The sequence below is a fragment of the Epinephelus moara genome, chromosome 7 (assembly GCF_006386435.1).
Source record: "Epinephelus moara isolate mb chromosome 7, YSFRI_EMoa_1.0, whole genome shotgun sequence".
Taxonomy (NCBI): Eukaryota; Metazoa; Chordata; class Actinopteri; order Perciformes; family Serranidae; genus Epinephelus; species Epinephelus moara.
The window spans coordinates 14,065,954-14,088,727 of record NC_065512.1 but is presented as its reverse complement, the minus strand read 5'-3'; the positions used below and the strand labels follow the sequence as shown (position 1 = coordinate 14,088,727).

At 41.9% G+C, this 22,774-nt stretch overlaps 1 long non-coding RNA gene across 1 annotated transcript; it reads left to right on the top strand.

Moving 5' to 3' along the window:
- The first annotated feature begins 205 nt into the window (after positions 1–205).
- LOC126393188 (uncharacterized) lies at positions 206–13,758 on the top strand. The gene is made up of 4 exons (XR_007570242.1): positions 206–260; positions 6,975–7,030; positions 12,517–12,622; positions 13,458–13,758. It is a non-coding gene; the product is annotated as an uncharacterized LOC126393188 (long non-coding RNA).
- The last annotated feature ends 9,016 nt before the right edge of the window (positions 13,759–22,774 follow it).

Below are 22,774 nucleotides of genomic sequence, written 5' to 3'. Positions count from 1 at the left end.
CCTGCACTCATGCCATCGGGGAAGATAGAGGTTGAAGACACTAAATACTGCAGTGGATGCTGTGAATTGACAAACAACATCAAAAGACAGAAAGAGCGGTGCTAAATACTTTGTGCGCTCTCCTACTGTGCTCATTTGAGCAGAAGTTAATGTCATCTGTACTTTCGTTCTTTTGTCTTATTTGTGTTTTCATCTAGTGAGGTTCACGCTGGAGCGGTGCTTTCATCACAGTGTGGGCTGATTAAAGATCTGTGACTCTTGTAAGTAGTGTTTTTTTTTTTCCCTTCAAAAAATAATTGTTTTAAATTGTGAGCAATAATTTCTATCACATTTTTTGGTTGCGTCTTCAAAAAGCAAAAAGCCCCATATTGATTTGGGCAATTCAGGCCTGCATCTAAATGATGAGCACTCACTCATAATCTGAATACTCTTTTCTGCCTTATGCAATTACTAACCACTACTAATGACCTCAACATCCCTCTGTGTTACTGACGTGTGTACAGTATGGTGTTTGCTCTATGATGGCGGCAAAAGAATGTGCCTACAGATTTACCTTTCTTGTATCTTTTGTCATTGAGGGATTTAATGCGTCATTGGCACACGTGCAAGCCGAGTCCTGCTGGGCTGTTGCTAATGTCGAGGCCCCCTTGTGAGAGTACATTATCTCTGAGCCGTCCTATTATTCTGGAACAGTATTGACTTCTAATGTGCCTATCTACACGTCCCCGGCTATCTAGCATCATTATGAAGCAAACTAACAATCCATTATTCTCATCGCTTGTCATTATTGCAAGCAATACTCCATTAGTTTAAGTTCTCTTGTTTAGCTCTCTTAATTTACATGAATTTCCCATCTGACAAGTACTGACACAAAATTAATCTGCACAAAGGCCATGCGTCACATGATGGCAGATTTTCTCCATTGTATGGATGCATTGTTAGGAAAAAAACGGTTTTGAGAGTGGGAGACACAAACACCAAAACTGTAATGGTAACTAAAGATGACAACGTTTATTGAAAAGCTCAACACAATGCATCAAATCATAATTTCTAAAGATAAAATCAACACTTATTTAAGGCAGTCTGTTTACAATTCTATATTTTGTCGAATGTTTACAAAAGGACGTATGTTCCTATGCACATAACACCTACTTTGCATGAAATAATTCCCTTTTTTAAAGAATAGCTACTGTAATCAGGTGAAAGTTTGACTTCTTAGATTGGCTTAGATCCCTCCTGGAGTGTTGTGTTGCACTGCAGTATGATGCAACCTCACATGTCTAATACAACGTGCTGTACAACACTAAGAGCCCTATTTCCCAGTGAATTTGCATGACCCAACATCAAAGGTGCATTTCCTTTTTATATGTGACTTCATACTGAGTCAAAGGTCTGTGTCTCTGCAAAAATCACCAGTTTTCTTTTCATTAGAGGAACAAGATTTAAAATATTGTGTGCACTTGAGGTCTGCACACAAGTTCTCAAAACGATGTTATGGAAAAGTACCAGAAATCATTAAAAAATATTTGATGTTGTGATCATTGTTTAACTGTGGTCAGAGTTTTAGATCACTATTAGCAGAAGTGCACATGAACAATAGAGAAAAACTGTAATAGCGTATCTGAGTGGAAGTAGCATCACAGTGGAGGGAAACTAATCAAACAGACCAATCAGTGTCTGTGTTCAATGTAAACAAAGCAGCTGCCAGAGGTGAGACATATTAACCTCTACCCTGGACCAAATATGATATTTTTAGCTCCAGGGAGCACCACAGTCTGTACTTTGATCCGGTGCCCATGCACAGAGAAAATCAGTGCTGATCTGCACGTTAGCCGACTCCTCAGAGGAAATACCAGAGCTTTCTCTGGCCATAGTGCACAATGCAATAAATGTAGCAAGATAAAGAGAGGAGGGGAGAGGGTGAGGGCAGTGCCTAGTGTAGTGGATTATTTTTCTGCGGCTATAAGCGAGTGATGACTGAGCCTTCACTGTTTTAAAAACACTGGCATAGGCGTAGATTTTGAGGGAGTCACAGGGGACATGTCCTCATCAATAATTAGAAGTGGTGCATTAGTCCCCCTCAATAAACACAAAACAGCTACAGTGTAACTCATAGATGCAACAGTGCCTGTGGTAAAGTAGGTGGTGGCAGTATGCAACCCCAAAAGCAATGATTGCAATCTGCCGTAAAACTTAAAGAAGCTAAAGAAACTATGCACAGTTGAACAGGAAGTAGCATGACATTTCCAACATAAAATGATGCAGAAAAGGCACAAACTGGTGAATAAGAAATCACCAAAATGCAGGAAATGAAGTGCTTAACACTTAGAAATTATTAGGGGAGAATATACAGGCCCCCCACTTAACATGTGTCCCTCGAAATGTTAAACAAAACATGCCCTTGCTGCCTGGCTGTATTTAAATCAGTGGTTACTATATCATCCTTAGGACTGCCTTATAAATACAAAAATAAAAATGAACTTTCTTTATATTGCACCTTCCATACAAGAAATGCAGCACAAAGGTCATAAAACACACAAGGCAATTCAATATAAAAGGACATTTAAAGCAGTTAAAAGATGGATTCATAAAATCAAGTAAGATTTTTAAAAGAGATGCAGCAGCATGAAGCGTAAAAAGAAAGAGTGTCAGACCTGTGTAAGGAAGTCAGAGCTAGTTAAAGGCTAAAGTGAACAGATACATTTTTAGCTTTCTTTTAAAAATACTTAGCGAGCTAGCTTCTCTGATATCTACAAGTAGTGTGTTCCATAGCTTTGGGGTGCAATTGACAAAGGCTGCATCCCCTATCTCCCTCCGGCTATTGCTGAGAACCTCCAGTAAACCAGCAGCAGATGATTGCAGTGTTCTTGGAGGCAGATAGTTAACAAGGGAGTTATTATGGGAAAAGCCTTTGCACTGAGAATAAAAGGTGTTTGAGTCTTACAGAATTTTTGAGTTCAAAAAATGAGGCTTTTCCGCAACCTTTTTTCCTTTAACTTGTTTAATTTCACTCACAAATCCTACATGGTTGATTTATGGTAGGATTACCGATGGGGCCTACTGGGCACAGGCCCAGGGGCCCAAAGTGTCAGGGCCCCCCTGGCTTTCAAAATATCACACAAATCGACATGTACCGACCAGAAAGAGACTCAAAATGACAACTAAGATACATAAAACGACCACAAAGAGACACAGAATGACCTCAAAGGAAAACAACTACAAAGAGACACAAAACAACCAAAAGAGATGCTAAATTAACTCAAGGAGACACAAAACCACTCAAATATCAACTCTAAAGAGATACAAAAGACTGGGTGTCCTGCTCGTATGTAGGGGAGATGGTTAACCCTTTGCATCTCTCTGCCCAGGGGCCCGTTGTCTGATAATATGACTGTAGGTTGAATGGGAGCTGGCTGCAGGCTGGCATCACAGTGCCAGGTAATCGTCATTATAACATCAACAAAATAAAATCAAAACCAGTCGGAAAGGAACACAGATTTTTAACTATGCCAGCGTAATGATGAAAATAAAAGACTATTGAAATAAAAAAAACAGCAGTGGGAACTGTGAGAAACATAGTTAATTGAAAAGTAATTATGTCAATTTAAATTCTCCTCTATTCCTGCATTATGCTGGGCATCCGGATTTAACCTCTTATAGACTTTAAATCAGAGTCTACATCACATTGTCAATGTGTTTCTGCACTCTGAAATGGTGCCTGTAATCAGCCTGATAGTTCTGTGACGTGACGCCACAGACTTATTCCAGTGAAGCAAGCCAAAAGGAACGATTTGTAAGTGCAATTAGATTCCCAGATATTGAGTGTTAAAGTGAGCTTTCCTTCTCTGCAGGAGTCGAGGCAAGCACATGTACCGTACCTCTGTCTCAGATTACACAGATAATACTCGCTTACAATGCTACTGCCAGCACAGGTGAAAACATTCCTCTTTATATTTATATACATATTTTTTACAGAGCATGCAACATCGCTTCTATTACTTTCCCCGGGAGTATGATACATTTTATTGAAGTGTAATAAAAGAAACACTTATGTTGTATTATGTTTTAGGGCATATTCTGTCTGCAGTAAATCCGATGTGTTGCCTCAGAGCTGTGAATTACATATAAATTATTGCTCAATATTTGGGCGTGAGATTTTTACCTCGCAATTACTTCTAAAAGTCTGAAAGTGCTGCAGTGGGTGCTTGTTTTTTTTACCTGTTTTTCTCTTTGTGCAGAGTGGCAGGTGCACGTTCCCTCGCCATAAATCTGTAGTTTTTACGAGCAGCTCCATCAACACCGCACCAAAAACAACAAAATATGTCACTGTTCTCCCTATTCTTGTGCCATGTTTGTGCAGTGACATCACTGACCACCGGCTGATTAATCACTCCAATGGTCCATTCTTAGGCAAGAGGGCATTGTAAGGTCGCGACCTTGAGGATAGAGGAAATGGTTGCATTAAGCAGGGGGTCATCCTTCTGCTGATTCTTTCTGATAACCACCCCTGCGTCACCTGTGACCAACTTACTGCCCATGTGCCCAGCGCTGCTCGCCGTGGTAGTTCTTTACCAACAGGAGAACAGCAAGCGGTCCCGTCCCGTGAGTGCCGCTACACAACAGTGTGGCCCAGGAGAACAATAAAACAGTGTCAGTTTCTACAGGAAAATAGAGACAAAGTGAAAGAGGAAACAATTCGTCCACAACAGGACACACGGCCGTGGAGGATAACCTGCCTTCAAAGATGCTGGGGTGGCGTATCAGAATAGTTTAGAGGTGGCGCACTTCAAAAGGCTCAGCGCGGCTCCCGTACCGAGTCGTTTTTCCTGCTATTCTTGTGGGTTGGTTTTGGGTTGCTATAAGTAGCCTGCATCCTGTCCCTCTGTGGTCTCAGGTGGATAGGTTTTGTTTTTGTAGCTGCGGCCAGGCCTTTAATGGCTCTCTGTGCTTCCACTGCTTCTGTTGGCAGGGCTGATTGGCTTGTTAGCGATGTACACATATATCATACTAGAGAGCTGACAAACTCCTGTGTAGAGGGGGCAGTGGAGTTTTAATCAGGACAGATCATTTTATTATGTTGTGTTAGTTTTTACAGTGGCCAAAGTGAGACAGTCTAGCAATGCATTATTTTTCAAGACATAAAATATGCTACTGAATAGCAGGCAGCGAGCCATGAGGACAGGAGCCAATAACAACAACATGATAGTACCACATGATCTAGATGTTAAAGGGACAGTTCACCCCAAAAATCAAAACTGCATATCTTTCCTCTTACCTGTAGTGCTGTTTATCAGTCTAGATTGTTTTGGTGTGAGTTGCAGAGTGTTGGAGATATCAGCCGTAGAGATTTCTGCCTTCTCTGGAATATAATGGGACTAAATGGCACTCGGCTTGTGGTGCTCAAAGTGTCAAAAAATACATTTCAAAAACTCAGCAGCGATGTCTTGTTCCCAGAATCGTGACCCGGCTACTCAAGATAATCCACAGACCTTGTTGTGAGCAGTTTTATATAGGAACTATTTTCTCTCGACTGAACTACACCCACCAACTGTATCACCAAAACACTGCTTGATAATTTAATTTAGTTTTAAGTTCAAGTTTTAAAAATGAAAATGTGTCTGAAAATACATATTAGCACGAGTCCAACATATTATTAGCAAAGATAAATTAGCCTATTCATAAAACTCTTTTTATTTACAGGACACAACATTACTGGTAGGATAACTGTGCAACCATGTTGTCTAGCTCACACTTAGGGTGCTTTCACACCTGCCCTGTTTGGTTCAGTTCAATCAAACTCAAGTTCATTTGCCCCCTAAGTGCGGCTCATTTGGGCAGGTGTGAATATAGCATCACACTCAGGTGTGCACCAAGACAACCAGACTGAGACCTTCTTGAAGAGGTGGTCTCAGTCCGGTTACAAATGAACTCTGGTGCGGTTCGTTTGTGGTGAGAACGTGTTCTGACCTGGATCTGAACCAACTGCAGTCACATGACACATTGTTTGGGTTAAACATGAGCATGTTACAGTCCTGGAGGATTATTAATGTGCACCTCCTCCTGTACTGCCTTAATATGCACATTCAGCACATCCAATGCATCAAAACATTGTTTTCTAGTTGGAGCCGCGCCTCGTTTTCAAACTGTATGGTTTGACTAAAATGAACAATGACAGCAATATAGTCCACGATGAGCAGCGCTAAAATCAACCTGCGTAGTTGTCCCTCCATTGTGACATTAGAAAGTGTCACATTTATCTTGCAAGTGTACTCTTCTTCAACGTTTTGTTTACTTCCTGGATTTTTCCCACATGGAAATTCTGACCAATCAAGAGCAGCTTTCTCACACAAGGCATTTGATCTAGTCTGCTTGTAAATGCTGCCATGAGAACACGAACCAACCCTAGGCAATTATACAACTTTGTGACAAAATTAGTCCCTGATTCAGACCAAAGCAAGACAACTCTAGGTCTGAGAGCACCCCTAATGGCAAGGTAAATAAGTTAGCTAACAGTGGCATAATATTGAAACATATTGGCAAATGATCTGAATTATTATTCCAAGTGTACAAACATTTTTAACTTTGTTGTATTTATATCTTTTCAAGCAAGAGATTCTGACCTTACCTCAGAAACCACCGACAAAAGTGCAGAGAGTGAGGCTACTGCACTCAACAGCTACAACAGCTGCTGACTTAGCAGCTACAGGCAAGAGCAAATGAGAAAACACCTGAAAATATTCAGAGAATCACCTCAAGTGCAACTCAGTTTTATACAGTATATGTAGTAGAGGATCCCTGCTCTGTCTTTCAGCTAAGAGGTCCCCGCCCTGAAGAACGTTTAAGACCCCTGTTATAGAGGACTATATGTTGGGACAGTGCACTGCTCACTATGGTATAGGGCTACTTTGTCACTGTATCAAGTTCTTTACACGCTTTTTCTTAATTTGTTTTGTGGCCTTTTTTACTTTTCACAGGTGAAGTTTTGGACAAGGAGAACTACAACACAGTGATCTGAGCGATAACAGCAAAGGTAAGTCATTGGCCAATAACATTTTAATAAAGCGGATATTTGAGACGTGTGGTTTGTTAATGTCTTCAAATCCTCTTTGTCCTTGTGTGAGACAGCATCTGTTCTACGCTTGTCCTAAGTGTCACTGTATCCGCCTTTATCCTCCAGAACCTCCTGGATAAATACAGGTTTGAAGACGTGCCAGTCTGCAACTTTAGCGGACCCGTCCCCGTCCGTCTGTCTGCCTCTGGCCTCTCCTCACGCTCTCCCCCTTTTAGAGCTTTTGTGTCCTTTTGAAACATCTCGCCCATGTTGATCAGTGGTGGTCTGCTGGTTACCTCTGCTCCTCCCACAACACTCAGAGGCACACATGGTCCATTGTTTGGGGTACCAAGCCTGATTAGCATGCACTCACCGACAGGGGTTGGTAGGCAAGCCACTTAGTGGAGTAAATGACCTCTGTGGTGTAATTACGTACAGTGTGTGGTAACCTGGTGGTCTAAGCTCCGGCCAGAGTGCACCTCTGCTCCCCATGGCCCACCTGCACCTTTGTTAGCCACCCAGGGAAGACTGGGTGGCTAACAAAGTCCATAGTCCCCAATGCTTGTGTCTCTCCTTTCCCTCTCAACCTCCCTTTCCTCTTAATGGCTTTCAACTTTGTTTGGCTTTCCTCTCCACTGCCCTGAACCATAGGTCAGCCTCCCCATTAATTACAGCCTCTGGTGATTACAGGGTGAGAGGGAAAGTGGCGGAGTTTGCCGAGAGTGTGGCGGGTCCAAACAGGGCAGCTTTGACTGTTTATTTAACCATGTTAGTACCTCAGGTTAAATATGTTCATGCCATTGTTTCCTTGTAACCCATGACCTCTGCTGCACGATATTAATCAAGCCATCCATGTCCGAGGGTTCAAGGTATTTTTACATCAAGTGCCTTTTTCTAGCTTGTTTTAGTTTCAGGTTTATGGTGTGATAAGGCTAATTTTACATGTCATGACATAGTTTCTTATTCATTTTTTACCTCGTCGAAGCCAAGCAGTGCCCAGCCCAGAAAAAAAGAAGAGAGGAGGAGGGTGCAGCACACCGGTAAACTCACACATGCTAACGGGTGCAATTACAGTCTCATATCCTGATTGTGCAGTTGGTAGTGTGGACAATGAGGGCGGAGAGAGGGAAATGTGCAAGGCAGCTTTCCATTATGAGATAGTGTGTATTACTGTAATCCAGAGGGCCTCCTGCTCGCTGTGGCGTGTGCCAGACTCCTGGGTGGGCAATCTCAGAGACAGTGGGGAGGCCCGGCTTATTTCTGGGCACATTTGGCATGGCCTATATGGCTGTTACAAGAACTAGAAGTGGAACAGAAGTCATAAAAATACGTTTTGATGTTTTAAGGGAAACTTTTTTAAGTGCTAAAGGTGAAAGGTGTCCCTTACGTTTTGTTTTTTTCGCTTTAGATGTCGTCTTAAATGTGGAAAATTAGCAGGTTGTTTACATGATAATAACACATGGTCAAATTATAGTGTCTCGCTCTAAAATATTATGTAACTGTTTGAATATGAATTATGTATTCCTCAGAAAATTAAGGTTTGTGTCCTACTTTCTTGTCATTATATTTTTTGCCACATAAAAAAACAAGGACAAACTGTAAGGCTGCATATGTGACTGACTGGACCTTTGATACACTTTGTAATTGGTCCTGAGCTCCCGTCACTTACGTTCTTGTGGTTCAGTTCTCATAGACCCTCACAGTGTGAAACCCAGTGCTGCCCTAAAGACCACTTGTTGGAAGCCTGCTGATCCATCCCCGGGTCTGCGATGGCCTCAGGAGACTCTGAAAGCCTGTCAATGTTCTGTCAGAAAGCTTATCCCTGTGCTGATGGCACTAGCCTGGCACTGGAGCACTGCTCTCTGCTGAGACAGAGAGAGATGGTTGGTGTCCCACTGGAAATGTGTCTCATGCCTGTTAAGGTGTCTGCAGGAACATTGGCACAAAGCTTTTTGAGGGCCTTCGCGATGAAAACCCCAGAGAACATAACAAATTCACACACAAACAAAGACACACACACACACACACAGAGCGAAAACGCAAATGGAAGTGCATTCAAATAATCGCATATTTCCACAGTTAACAGTTTTACAGTTTTTCACATTCGCTTTGGCTCAGTTCTTGAATGAGAATTATTGTTCTCAAAACAATGAGTTCAAATCTCCAAACAATTAGTTTGTTGTCGTCAAAACATTTGAATTTATTATTCATTCAAACAAATTGCACGTGGTTTGGCACATAGTGTTATTACTGTAATAAAGTACTGGCTTTTTACTCACAAATGTTTTATTACACCCACAGTAATGAGCTCAGTCTTTGTCAGCTTGCAACTTACTCGCGTATGCATGAGTGTGTGTTTGTAAGTGTAGGAGCTCAGGCCCGACACAGAGAGCAGGTGAGAAGCAGCAGCATGATATTACACTGCACCAAATGTTAAAAAGTACAGACTGAAGAGCTTATCAATGCTGCGGTCTTTGATAATTCAGCCGCGGGGTCAATTTCATACCAGGTTTCGGTTCCCATCTCTATTTTTTAGCTCAGAACAAGATGTTCTGACCATACTTACTAACTGCCTCACCAGTCCTAGGGAGGCAGAATTTTGGGAAAATGCACATCTTGTACATTTTACAAAATTGTGCCTTTCATGTTTGGGTTGGGCTGTAAAAAACTTGACAAATTGTTAGCAGACACCTGAATGTATCTGTTCAGGGACCAAATTATTTTCATTATTGTTCAAGTAGTCTATGAGTAATGGAAGGTTAATTCATGTTGATACAAGTGTTTGGTTGGTTGGTTGGTTGGTTGGCTGGTTGGTTGGTTGGCATAGATGTCATTTTGTTCACTGACTTTACATGAAAGATCAGAAGTCAGTTTTCTGTTTACAGTACAGATGTTGCTACACAAACAACTGCACACACATAAATGTGCTATCCTTTTTCAGTTTTCTATAGTACTGTACAGTATTGACTTTTCTCTGTAGACTTTTACAGAGATTTGTATATGGTAAACATGTCCAGGGTTGATTTCCATGGTGAGAAAACATCTAAACACTTTGATGACTCAGACACTAATGAATTAAATTCTGGCGGCATTGGCCAACTGACACAAAAACTAGGTCTTGAGGCATGAATTAAGTGTATTGGGTGAGGTGTCCCATAGAACAGTTGTCACAATTGTACTTACAATTTAGAAAATGTTAATACTATTTCAAAAAAATTAGCCAAAGAAATTGAGAAATACTGAAACAAAACTTGAATTATCCCTAATAAAGAGATGATAACACATATATTTATTTATAATAATAAGCCAGCTCAAGCACATTATATTTACAAAGGAAAATGAATCATTAAATAGTGATCTCTAATCATTTAATGTGCTTATCTACATTCTACATAAAGTCTATATAGAAACTCACATCCTCTGTTATTCACTGAGGGTGTGAGTTTCACATAAACGGAGGCGTTTGATTGCCATAGCAACTAAAACAACAATGATGATCGTCCCAAGGTCATAACCTTGCGTGACCTGAGTTCAGGGGGAGGTTGTCTGGGGCTTCCTGAGAATAATAAGTGGGAAATCTTCACTTCCCAGACCTCCCAGTAACCCTACAAAGTGGGAGATTTACGAGGCCCAACGAGGAGTCCTCTGATTGACTTTATGACAGGACTTCCACTCTGCCTCTGCCACTGTGATCTGGGGGTCCTCGACTCTAAACTTAGGCTGCTCTGGAAGGTGTAATGCTCGGGGAGTGGTTTTATGCAGACGTATGGGAGCACCAGAGCTCAGTTGGTGTGACGGTTAATCTGTGGGGAAACAGAAAGGGTTTGGAATAAGTTAGCAGCTCACTGTACATTATCCGAGTCTGTTGCACATGTTGCTGCGTATGTAGTGGCGCACTGTACCCCTTTAAACTTGTAAACTGAAATATACTGTGCTCGCATGGATGAACAGCTGACTTTCACTCTAATAGACACACACACATACACACTCACAGGCATGCACTGGCACTAGTGGAGACATACATGGGTCACCTGGCAGGTCATGCCCCCCCACTGGTCAGCCCTGCTGTAAGACTGCATTGATTATGTGCTTGTCTGCAAGCATGCAGTCAAGCATGTGCATTTTAGCATCCGCACATACTCTATGTGGGCACAGGTTTTGAGATCTGTGTGTGTGTGTTGTACTGTACTTGGACCAAAGTCACCATGCCGACATTTTCATGAGGCTTGACAGGATCATCATGAGGAGGTAGCGCAGCTCTTGTTTTGCTGTCAGCTTTAGCGTTAGATTTTTACTAACAGTGAGGAGAATCTTCAGCCAGCAGAATCAAGAACTAGCGCAGACAAAGGCAGACTGATGCCTCGTGTACTGTATCAAAAGTTGTATTCTGGAAGACGCCACAAAGATTAGGTGACAGCCAGTCGACCCCTGACATGCACATTATGATCAGTATGTGGAAAAACAGTCAGTAGTACGTCTATGTATTTTTGAATTTCAGAGAAAGCATACTAGCCAATCTTTTTTAAGTCACTGTGAACCTCATTAACAGTCTTGTCATGCCTGGAATACAAATTGAGAACACATCTGCTGTAAAGTTGCAACATGAACTGCAACATTTTGCTTTGCTTTGTTTTGCAGTGGTGTTGTTGGCTCATTGTCTTTTGCTTGTGTATGTAAAAAAAAAATGTTTGAGACAAAAATTAAGGAGAAACCATACTAAATAAGAACTCAACAATTTCCTATAAGCCAAGGTCAGAAAGCTTTCTCACTGACCAGTGTCCAGCAGCTGAGAGGACCTGACCAGTACCAAAGGCAGAGGTGTGGACTTGAGTCACGTGACTTAGAATAGAATCAGACTCAAGTCACAAACTTGATGACTTTAGACTCAATGACAAAATCAAAAGAGTTGCAACTCTACTTGGTTTAACACCAGTGACTTGTGACTTCACTTGGTCTTGAGCCTTTTTACTTGAAAATACTTACCTTCCCCTCAAACCCAAAGATTAAAAAGTATGTCATTTTAAAAGTGTGCCACGAATCAATTTATTTCCTGAATCAACTCATTTTAAAACTATTAATTCCCAGAAAGTCTTCACCAACTTTCAGGGCTGGAAAATTAAGCAAACATGAAGTGCCAAAAACTGCAGTTCCTCAAATGGCCACTTGAGGCTTGCTGTGGAATCCAGTCCATCCCTGTAGACCCCCATGTTCAAATGCCCAACTTTACAGCATGATTTAACGTGTTTACAGCCTGGTACAAAAAAACAGTTTTAGTATCTATAGGTAATTCCGCCTTCATGACAACTTTACAGTTTTTTTTCCATATAATTCACCTGTTTACATTTTATTAAATTTTTAATTTTTAATTATAATGCATGATTAAGGGCAGGCTGCTTTGAGTGACAGACTGTCTGCTGATAGTGTCTTCGGCTTCTCAGTCTTATCCGTCCCTTGCTTCTCCACAGCTCCAGCCTCTCACCAAGATGTGGTTGCTTCTGGTTCCAAAAAAAACAAGATGGCGATGTCCGAAATGCTGAACACCAGGCTTCAAAATGGGAGGCACTGCAGTAGGTACGTCCGTTATTTTTACAGTCTATCCAAAATGGATCCACTTTGCTTGAAGAAAAATGACAGCATCCAGTCAAATTGCACAAGAAAACGATGACGAACGAAATGATGCCAAAGATGATTTTGTTTGCATTGAAAAACTATGTGGTGGTCAACAAAGAACAGATTGCAGTATAAAAAACGTATGGGTTGTACGGGTAAATTTAATATACTCTATTGTTAAAATGGTGATACATTTGGTGAAGAGCGCAATATTACTTAGGACTCGAAACTCAAAGTTTAGGACTTGATAGGAAAGTCTAGCATGAAGTGGGGAGAGAGAAGGACATGCAGCAAAGGGCCAGAGTTGAAATCAACCCCACAGCCACTGCAGCAAGGACATAGCCTTTGTACATGGGGCATCCGCTCTAGCAGGTGAACCAGTGGGCGCCCCAGGGACTAGTCAGGCTGCACTTTGTACTTGACTCAGGCCTTGAGACTTACTTGTGACTTGCAAAACAGTGACTTGGTCCCACCTCTGGCCAAAGGTTTTGGACATACAAAAACTTGGGGCAATTTCCACCCATGGAAACTCAATGCTAGGCTAACAGTCCCTGACGGACAACTGTCAGCTTGTCTGTCATCGTCTCAGTCCACTTGTGTCTCCATGTCAGTGGCTAAGAAACTGCCACTCCCCCTCCACAGAGAGTGAAAGAGAAAAAGAAAAAAAGGAGAGGACAGTGAAAAATTCTGTGACTACCCAAGTTGTACTAAATGTAATTGAATGTTCAATGTATTATGACAGCCTGTCAGACGGATCTCATCTCATTTGCTTCTTATCTCATTTGTTTTTGAACAGTAATAGAGTGCTACGCAGGCCGCAAGTGACCCACAAGTGCTTTAAATGAATACGGTCTGCTAATAGCAGCGAGAAGACACCCTGGGGGCACCCATGAAATATGTGCAAGGACCCATGACCACTGAGATAATAGCCCCTACCCCAGACCATGGATTCACTCTGTCCACTCTCTCCTCCACTCCACTCCCAGCCAGGTTTGGAGTGGCTCATGTCTTGGACAGATGGTAAGATGAGGCCCCTGTATCTCGTGGCAGATGAGGGGAAGGACAATGCCTCATGGGTGATATAGGGATGAACAAAATGTGTCATCCCAGCAGTTTAATAGCGGCTTTTTTTATGATTAAACTCCTGTGGATCAGGGTAATAATCAGGCGCAAGGCACGCCAGTGTGCATGTGTACGTGTCTTTAAACGATCATGCATTTGGGTACTGCAGGTGTGTAAGTACACATGCACAGTACATCTGTGTGCTGGAAAATGATCTTTTTTTTATTTATAGAAAAAAGAAAAGCTCTTTCTTGACCATGCAAGTCAAGGCACTAAATACTGGCCACAGTAGGTGAGTGTTGGCTATTTCCTAGCGGGGAGTTTTGTGTGTAGGAGCTTTTTGTGTTCATGTGTCGAACCACATCCAGGGCAAGAAAGAAGAGAAGATGGGGGCAGCTCTAATTAAAGCCAAAGGAAGAGTGTCATCTGCTGTGAACTCGCAACTAGGGGCCACAGCAAATCAATGGCCAGCCAGCACTGCCATCATCATCAACAGCTCCCGATCAGAGCAATTGGAGGGGAACAAAAAGGAATGAGAAAGACTCTACCAGGAAGCTCCTACCACCTGTGCAGAGCAAGAGAAAGCGGGGGAGAGGGAGAGAAACACAGAGACAAACAGACAGAGAGAACAAGATTGTGACGCCGTGGTTCAAACGCTGGAGATTTATCGTTTCTTAGTTTACGAGAGGCAATTTTGTCATCATCACCGAGGACATCTATTTTGATAAACAAAGGTGCAATTGTATGAAGATTGGCTGTGAACAGAATGATCTAATGACCCTTTAAAAAATATAGATTTTTTTGGCTGTTGCTCGAGGATCAAACTGCTGCATACGGCGGGTGCCAATGGTAAATGTTCCTGGCAATATAAAAAGTGTTCCCCAAGAGCAGATTTAGACTATTGAACCCTGTAAGCGGTATCAGTGCTCTCCTGTCTATGTGAACTGCGCCTCTTGGCCAGCAAGCCGAGGGAGCGCTGGATCAGATTCTTACGCAAACACAAGCACATCAACGGCATGTTCTCATGGCATTAGCATTCCAAATGTTTTTCAAGACGAATGTGAATGCGACTATTTTTGTCTCATAACCCGCTCTCTCAGATAACTCCGTTTGAATAAATGAATTCTGACAAGGGGAATCTGCATACAAAAACACAGCGGGTTTAGAGGCAGCGGCTGGTCCACTGGTGAGGGCCTCTGAAGCTCTCTCTGAATCTCTTCATTCACTGCCTGCTCCTTATGGACTTATGGTTCTTTAAATGGCCGCCTCTGTTTATCCCCTTTTCACATTGGAGGCTAGTGAGGCGGTGAGGCATACAGCCGCACATTAAATCCTCTGTGCTTCTGGCTGGCACCTGCACTGTACCAGCTAAAAACTAAAAAAATTGTTGAAATCTGAAGATGTTCTGAAAATATTGCAGTACAGAAAGACGTAGAAAATAGCATGTTCGTTGTGACTTTAAGTGTGATCAGAAGAAGATTCTACTTGATTGATCCACTGATAAAAAGTTTCTGATAGCTCTAAGCAGGGGCGTAGCACAAGAGTCTTGGCCCCTGGGTATATGCAGTTTCAATGGACTCCCTTTCATTCTTAATACGCAAATAAAAAAATCACCAGCTAAACAAATGCCTCTGTAATGGTTATTTTTACTGAAATACATAAGGCATGGACACAACGCATTTTCTACGCAGGGCAGAGAGTTTTTTTTTTACCTGCTACACAGACTCTGTCTTTATAGCCTGTGATTGTGTGTCGGCTTTACTGTGAACATATTGAGCTTTGCCAGCTGATAATGCAGTTGGTGATACAGGGTTTGGAACATAGACTGAAAGTAATGGTTGTAGCTATGGATATTGCCGTTTTGAAAGCTGAAGGTTGGCATTTTGGCCGATGCCATCTTGGATTTTTGGAGCCAAAAGTGGCCATATTTGGATAAGAAGGTGGAGCTGTAGAGAAATGATGGGTGGATCTGACTCATACACTGACACCTCGCAGACAGCCTGTCACTCAAAGCAGCCTCGCCCTTAATTATATGTAACTTTAAGCCTCAATAACATTTAAACGGGGGACATGTACAAAAATTCAACCTCCATACAGTTGTCATGAATCGGGGAAATTAGCTACAGAGACCAAAATCGTTATTTGTTTCAGGCTGTAAACGTGTTTATTTCTGCTGCAAAGTTGCATTGTAACATGGGGGGTCTATGGGAATTGACTTGCTTTCGGAGCCAGCCTCAAGTGGCCATTTGAGGTACTGCAGTTTTTTGTACATGTTGGCCTTGTTTTTCAGCCCCAGAGGTTGTTGCTTGGTCAGAAAGCATAAGCTATATTAACTGGTACTGAATAACTAACAAGATCAATTTGACTACGAGATGCATCCATTTGTTTGATTTATTTTAATGTAAAATGTAAAAACACCCACAAGGCTGCTCTACTGTGTCGCATTGCCTCTGATACAGTGAGGTGTGCATTTTACTAATTTTTAAACAGATTTTACTTATTTTTTTACAAAGTTGTGTGTATTTTTTACCAGTTGGAGGGCCACAGCGCTGTGCGCAGAGAACAAACAAATAGACCAGCTATGTAAAAAAAATAAACAATCAATCAGAATCAGAATCAGAAATACTTTATTGATCCCCGAGGGGAAATTATTGGCGTTACAGGTGCTCCTTGCAAGAGTGGAAAGATAAGTGAAAATATAAGAAATTTAACAAGAGTATTTACAAATATATAGTTCAAATAAACAGGATTATTAACAAAAAATAAAAGAAAATATATATATATGTATATATTGTAACCTAAACAAGATTATTTACACAATATATATAGTAACCTAAATAGATAATACACAGAATATATACAGTCAAACGGGTGCACACGGCTTCCAAGGTCAGTGTAGCAGCTTCAGTTGATCATAATGGATGCGCTCATGCTTCTGCAGACATGTTGCGCTGTGTCTGTGCCAAGGGATGTATTATTGAACAGGCCTGCTGGCACAGACCCAGGGGCCCAAAGTGTGAGGGGGCCCCCTGGCCTTTGCCCACATTATGTCACTCAAATAACACATATCAACCAGGAAGAGACACAAAAGGCCGCAAAGGAACTGCAAATGGACACTGAATAATTGCAAAGAGACACAAAAAGATGCATAACGACTACAAAGAGGTGCAAAACAAAAACAGAAAAAGAGGCTAAACCACCACAAAGTCTAAGTATCCTGCTCTTATGTAGAAGAGGTGGTGGGGCCTCTTTTATAGCTGTGCCCAGGGGCCCATTGTCTCATGATCAGCCCATGTCAATGGCCGATGTATTTCAGTGGTAAGGCTCAGTAGTAATTAGCTATTTATAGAACATTTAAGCCAATATATATTTTTAAAACACACAGTATATATGTATCACAGATACTGTATTTCTTAGCTTTAATCTGTACAATCTGAATTCTTATCCTATTCTTTCTCAACATACTGCACAACTTAACGGTGATAGACCTGCTTTAGATCCACACTCTGCAGCTATTTCCCAAGCTTTTAATTCCAGGCCTCTTAAGTGGCCTGGGCAATTTCGCAAATGTTTGCGCCCACACAAGTAACCCTTTAATTACTTTTCTATCATTGTTGTCATTGTCTGCTCTTGTTTAATTACTAAAAATCCCACTGAATTACAAACACAAGAGCTCAAGAACTTTAAAACGGGGAAAAAAAAGGCAAGACAAATTTTGCTGTCAGTCATCAAGTGTTCAGTGTTCACCCGACTTAAACCCCTTGAATGCCAAGTATAAAGTCTCTATGACTTCCCATGATGAAAATGCAACCTTACAAGTTACATTTGAAGACAGCACATGAAAAAATTCGCCAGGATGGTATTACATTTATCAGCAGCACATGAACAAGGCACTGACTGTGTCTTTTTAAATCACACAGTATTGAACATATGATCAAGATCTTGCATAATGTTTTATTCATTCAGCAAAGACACAGTCTGGATTAAAATATTATAGAAGTCATTCTGTCTACAGTTATTTATTGTCTGCTGCAGACAAACCTGCCGACATGCTTTGTTTCACTCTCTACAAACCTTACATTAGGCGACGGTGCTGCTATTGACACTCCACTCATCATCCCATGTGGCGCTGGTGGGCATATAGAGCAGACTTTCAAAGCAGTGCCATCTCCATATGTTCACCACGATAATCTTTTATCCGCCATCCCTGACTCTGGTTCACTCCCTTCCTCGCCTGTGGCAACAATTTTATTTCTGCATCAATTAGCACAGTGATTAATACAACAAGCAAACAGTTTAGAGGTAATGGCACACAATTAACATCTTTCCCCATCATAAAGGGTATGCTAAACACTCACACCACCACTTTCTCTGCCTGGAATAGAGAGACGTGTTTAGTCCCTAATTCGTATGCTCTGGGATGGAAGTGGAGTGGGCTTGGCTTTGTGCTATGCCATCACCACATTAATCTAATTATAGATAGCTGAAAATGAGTCTTGCAAATCAGGACTGTGTGTGACACCCCTACCCCCCACCCCAAACACACACACACACACACACACACACACACACACACGCTCACATTGTCCGCTAAATAGGAGAGTGAATGCCTTTGCTTTTCAATGCACTGCCACCGTGCAAGTGCCAACCCACTCTCCAAATGCCAACGTCGCCGGTGAAAAGGCACCATTCACTTGCTTTGTATCCAAACTTGTTACTGACTTACTTTTACCACCTTCCCCCCGTCTCTTTTCTCTTCTCCTGTTTTCTAATTACAAACCCATTGGCACGGGTAGGGTGTGCATGGGTAAATAGAGCTGTAGGGGCCTGTCATGTGTGTAGTAGTGGAGAGAGGTCCTCGCAGCGCTGAGGGATGAGATGATTTGTTGTGATTGACAGCTACCTTGAGACTGGCCTGATGGAGTTGTCAAAGCTGTATGCTAACAGCCTGTTTCCTTACCACTGCAGATGTACTCTGCTCCGCTGTACTGCACACACACAGGCACACGCACATGCACGGCATTTTCTAGCATTAGGCACATCATGGGAACTCAAATATTTATAAGGACAATGGTTTTTAGATGCAACACGAGAAGAGGCTGTCGGATTTCAAATCGAATTTCGCTTTCGGGGTTATTCCAGTATAAACAAGCATTTTGTACTGACAGCTTCGCACTGCCACCTCTTCCATATCACAGGCTTGTTTTTTCTGCAAAGCCAAGACAGAGCTGTATTTGAGGGTGCTGTCTTGGGCTAACACCGGGTGTGTGAATACAATGGCAATCCTACATCTGGGAACTCAGTGGGAAAACTATCCCATTTCTCACTTGTGCTGTTAGGAGAGGGTGTTCATTTTTACAAGGTGGATAGTGTTACTACGAAATGAAGTTGTGCAAAATTCCCTGTGAAAATCTGCTTATGAGCGTTAGCTATGATTTTGACTGGTACTATTCATCACATGGGTCCACTGAGAGTCAGCGGAGCATGTTTGTTTATAGTGGGCTGAATCCCTTCCCACCCTTAGAACAGGAGGGTTGGAAAACTGTCATTAACGAGAATTACAGTTTAGAAAATTATCTGTTTATACAAAAATAGTATTAAACGTAGACTTTTTTTTCTGTGAACGTACAGAATAAATACGACAAAGTGTTGTCACAGAAGTAAACAGATTTATGTTCAAAGATTTGACTTCAAGGAGCTGCAGCAAAAGGAAAGGTGTGTCACGGCTCAGAGGCTCTTGTTCTGTAATAGGGGCTCAGCTTTAGTGGGGTATAGAATGACCAGCCTCACTCGGCACATGGTCACCGGATTTCTCCTCTGGCCCCCAACTCTTTTTCCCTTTTCTCTCTCCTTTTCCCTCACGCCTCGTTCTCCTTGCGGTTATTCATCTCGGGGAACAAAAGCTAAGTGTTTAGCTGTGAGCCAGATCAAGGGCCTGCTTCTTCCTCCCAGGAAAAGGTGGAATAACAAACATGGCCGACGTCGAAATCAGCCATACCTTCTGTTGGCTCCAGACTCCCACATCTGTGCCGCACCTCTTCTCTGTCTCCCACGCAGCTGCTGCCGAGGCTGGGGAGGCTTCAGCCCAGTGCCTCCCGGCTCCCATCGCCTGCGAGTCCCCTGGGAAGCAGCTGACTGGCACCCAGACTGCCAACCAGATGATGGATCCTACCAGGAGAATCAGACATGACAGGGGGAGGTGAGGCTGCAGGACTGGCCACCACTGAACCTGAGGACGAGGGGCAAATGCGGTCAGCTGCCTCAGCACTGTGTATGTGTGTGCGTGTGTGTGTGCACGAGAGTGTGCACTTGTGTGTGCGTTTGTATGTTAGCGTCTGTGTAAATGCATGCGTTTGAATGCCCATGTCTGTGGGTGATTATTTTGGCGCATGCACTCAGGTTTGTTTTTTTAGTTCTTCACTCCAGTCACACTCTCCATCTGGACCTGAGGTATTTCATTAGCTGTGGGATGTTACATTTTATTTTGAAAGCTGACAAAATATCAACAGAGTTTAACTCTAAATGTTTGTCATGTCTGCTACTGGACCTTCCCAAAACTGTGACAGATGCCAAATGACAAAAAAAAAAAAAAAATAAATCAAGTTGAGAAGAAATGAGTTAATGAACAGAAGTGGAAGAAATTAAAAATTCAGACGTGATATATCTGATTTTGACGTTAAATTCTTAGTCTGGTAAGCAGTGTAGCTGGCACCAACAGGTGAGTCCATTATATCTCCAATTTGTAAGTTTTCAATTATTTAGAAATAAACGAAAGAAAGAAAAAGAAGTGTTTAAAAGCTTTTACTAGGCTCAGCATATTGTTTTGTCATTTCTGGCATGACCAGCTTGATCTTGTGATACCAGCTGGATGAAAGCTTCATTCTTGCCCTGCGGCGTCCTGCTGTGCCATTGCCTCAACCAGACACTGTGATGGTAAGTGACTGCTGTAATTGTTCTGCTCCCAGCTCTTACACTTCAGCCAACCAACTGGCTCCTTCCTCCTGGTCGTGCCACATTGCCCTCATGGGCCGTCTTGGCATGGACCCGCTGTAACCCCCCCCCCTCTCCCCCAAAATACAGGGATTTAATACAACTGTACAGTTTGATGTTGATGTGGAATTTGTTTCAGATGAATGCCCATCGATGACAGAACTCTCATCCTGGTGTCAAAGCTATCAGGAATCATTAAGAATAAATTGGTTTCAATTAAAAAAATATATGATATGCTGATGTGTTTGATGCTGTAAATAAAATATGTTGCACTGCCAAACTTTTTTTTTCACAGAGTTTTGTTTTGGATATCACAGTGTAAATTAAAAAATCTCCTTCCAGTTGTTTTCTTTTCTTTCCTTGTCTTTTCTTTTTCTATTATTACATAATAAATTGTTAATAGATGTGTAAGCAGTGAGGAAAATCCGGGTAAAATAAAACCGAAACTACATGCCTAAACAGAAGGACATTTTGAGGATATGTGTTTTGCACGTGTGATTAAAGTGACTTTAAATATTCTTTCATGATCGCAGTATGTGGAGATATTTTAGCATGTAAGCAAAAAATAAAAGCATATTTCTCTCAAAGTGGTGTAAGCCATCATACTAAAATCTCTATATCACTATCGGAGTGTTTACTTAGCAGCTAGTGTGTTTTCTTCATCGTCATCTCTCTGAGAGATTATGCATGCACTCAAATGCTCTCATTGCCTCATGTAGCCTCGCTGACTACACACACACACACACACACACACACACACAAACAAACAAACAGGGGAGAGGGGAGGGTTGCTCACTGTACTGTACATCAAATATTAAATTGTTTACTATGGCATATAGACTCATCTTAGCCCAGTCTGTTTGTAGTGACAGTCACTGCTGCGAGTCGCGGGTAAACTGGATCAGCCCTTGTCGTATAGTGGGGACCTACTACTGTAACTAAGAGACTCATTTGCCATTCACTCAGTTGTATCACTTTCTTCACACACTTGTGCTGGAGAGGCACCCACTCTGCATTAGTCAGGACTGACGTTGGTATCTTTGCTTTTGGGGTGTTAACGCTGGAGCCCTGTTGTCTCTGTTCATTTGCTTATGTAACAAACGTCATACAGTGAAGACGAGGAGGAGGAGGAGGAGGAGGAGGAGGAAGAGTGAAATCAGTAAGGAATAGTAAAGAAACTGCTCTGTAAAGCAAAGAATTTTAAAACATGCACTTAATTCTGCAGCCCGTCCATCCAGCAATCCATCTCGCTTTACCTACGGGGTCTGAAGACACACACATGTGCGCACACACATGTACACACCACACACTCAACCTTAGGGATTCGTGTGTCTGGCTTTTATCTCGCCTAACCACCAGTAGTCAAGTCAGGAACCTAGTGAATAATTCACTATATTTACCTGCTCCTCTCTTCAAGACTTATAATGTTTGTATTGCAGCACAAGTAAATGAATAAATAAATATATAAATGAAGCACTAGGTGAACATGAATGCATAAATAAGTAAAGGAGCAGGGAGGCAGGCGGGCCAGTGTCTGAGCCAGAGGTATGTTGCCATCTTCTGGTTTTGGAGTCAAACTTCAGGGGGGAATGACAATTTTGCCTTGAGACCTTTAATGCTCCATCTTTAATATCTGTGACTAATATGTATTTAAAAGTGTCTTGTTATTGGCAGCACTGTAGCTGCCACATTAAGCTTTAAAAGTGGCATTATTATATTTCTTATATGAAAATGTAATGTACAATCTGGTCACTATTTGTTTGGTTCAATCCAATTTAAGTGTTTTCATTGCTTTTATTTGAGTTTTGTGTAAATGTTCTGTTTATCAACCATGATTAATAAATGTTTAAATGGGGTTATGAGTTTATGCTTGTGTTATTAAGAAAGAATATCCATTTTTGTGTGACTCAAGGCTCTACTTTAAGGTGTTGTCATGAGTTGTTGCCAGAATTTAGATGCCTTTCTTGTTCGTCTAATTTGCATGTATGATTATCCACATATGCCCTCCTGTTCCACCACTGCTCCGAAAATGATCTGTGCTGTGGCAGGGTGTTAATTGGC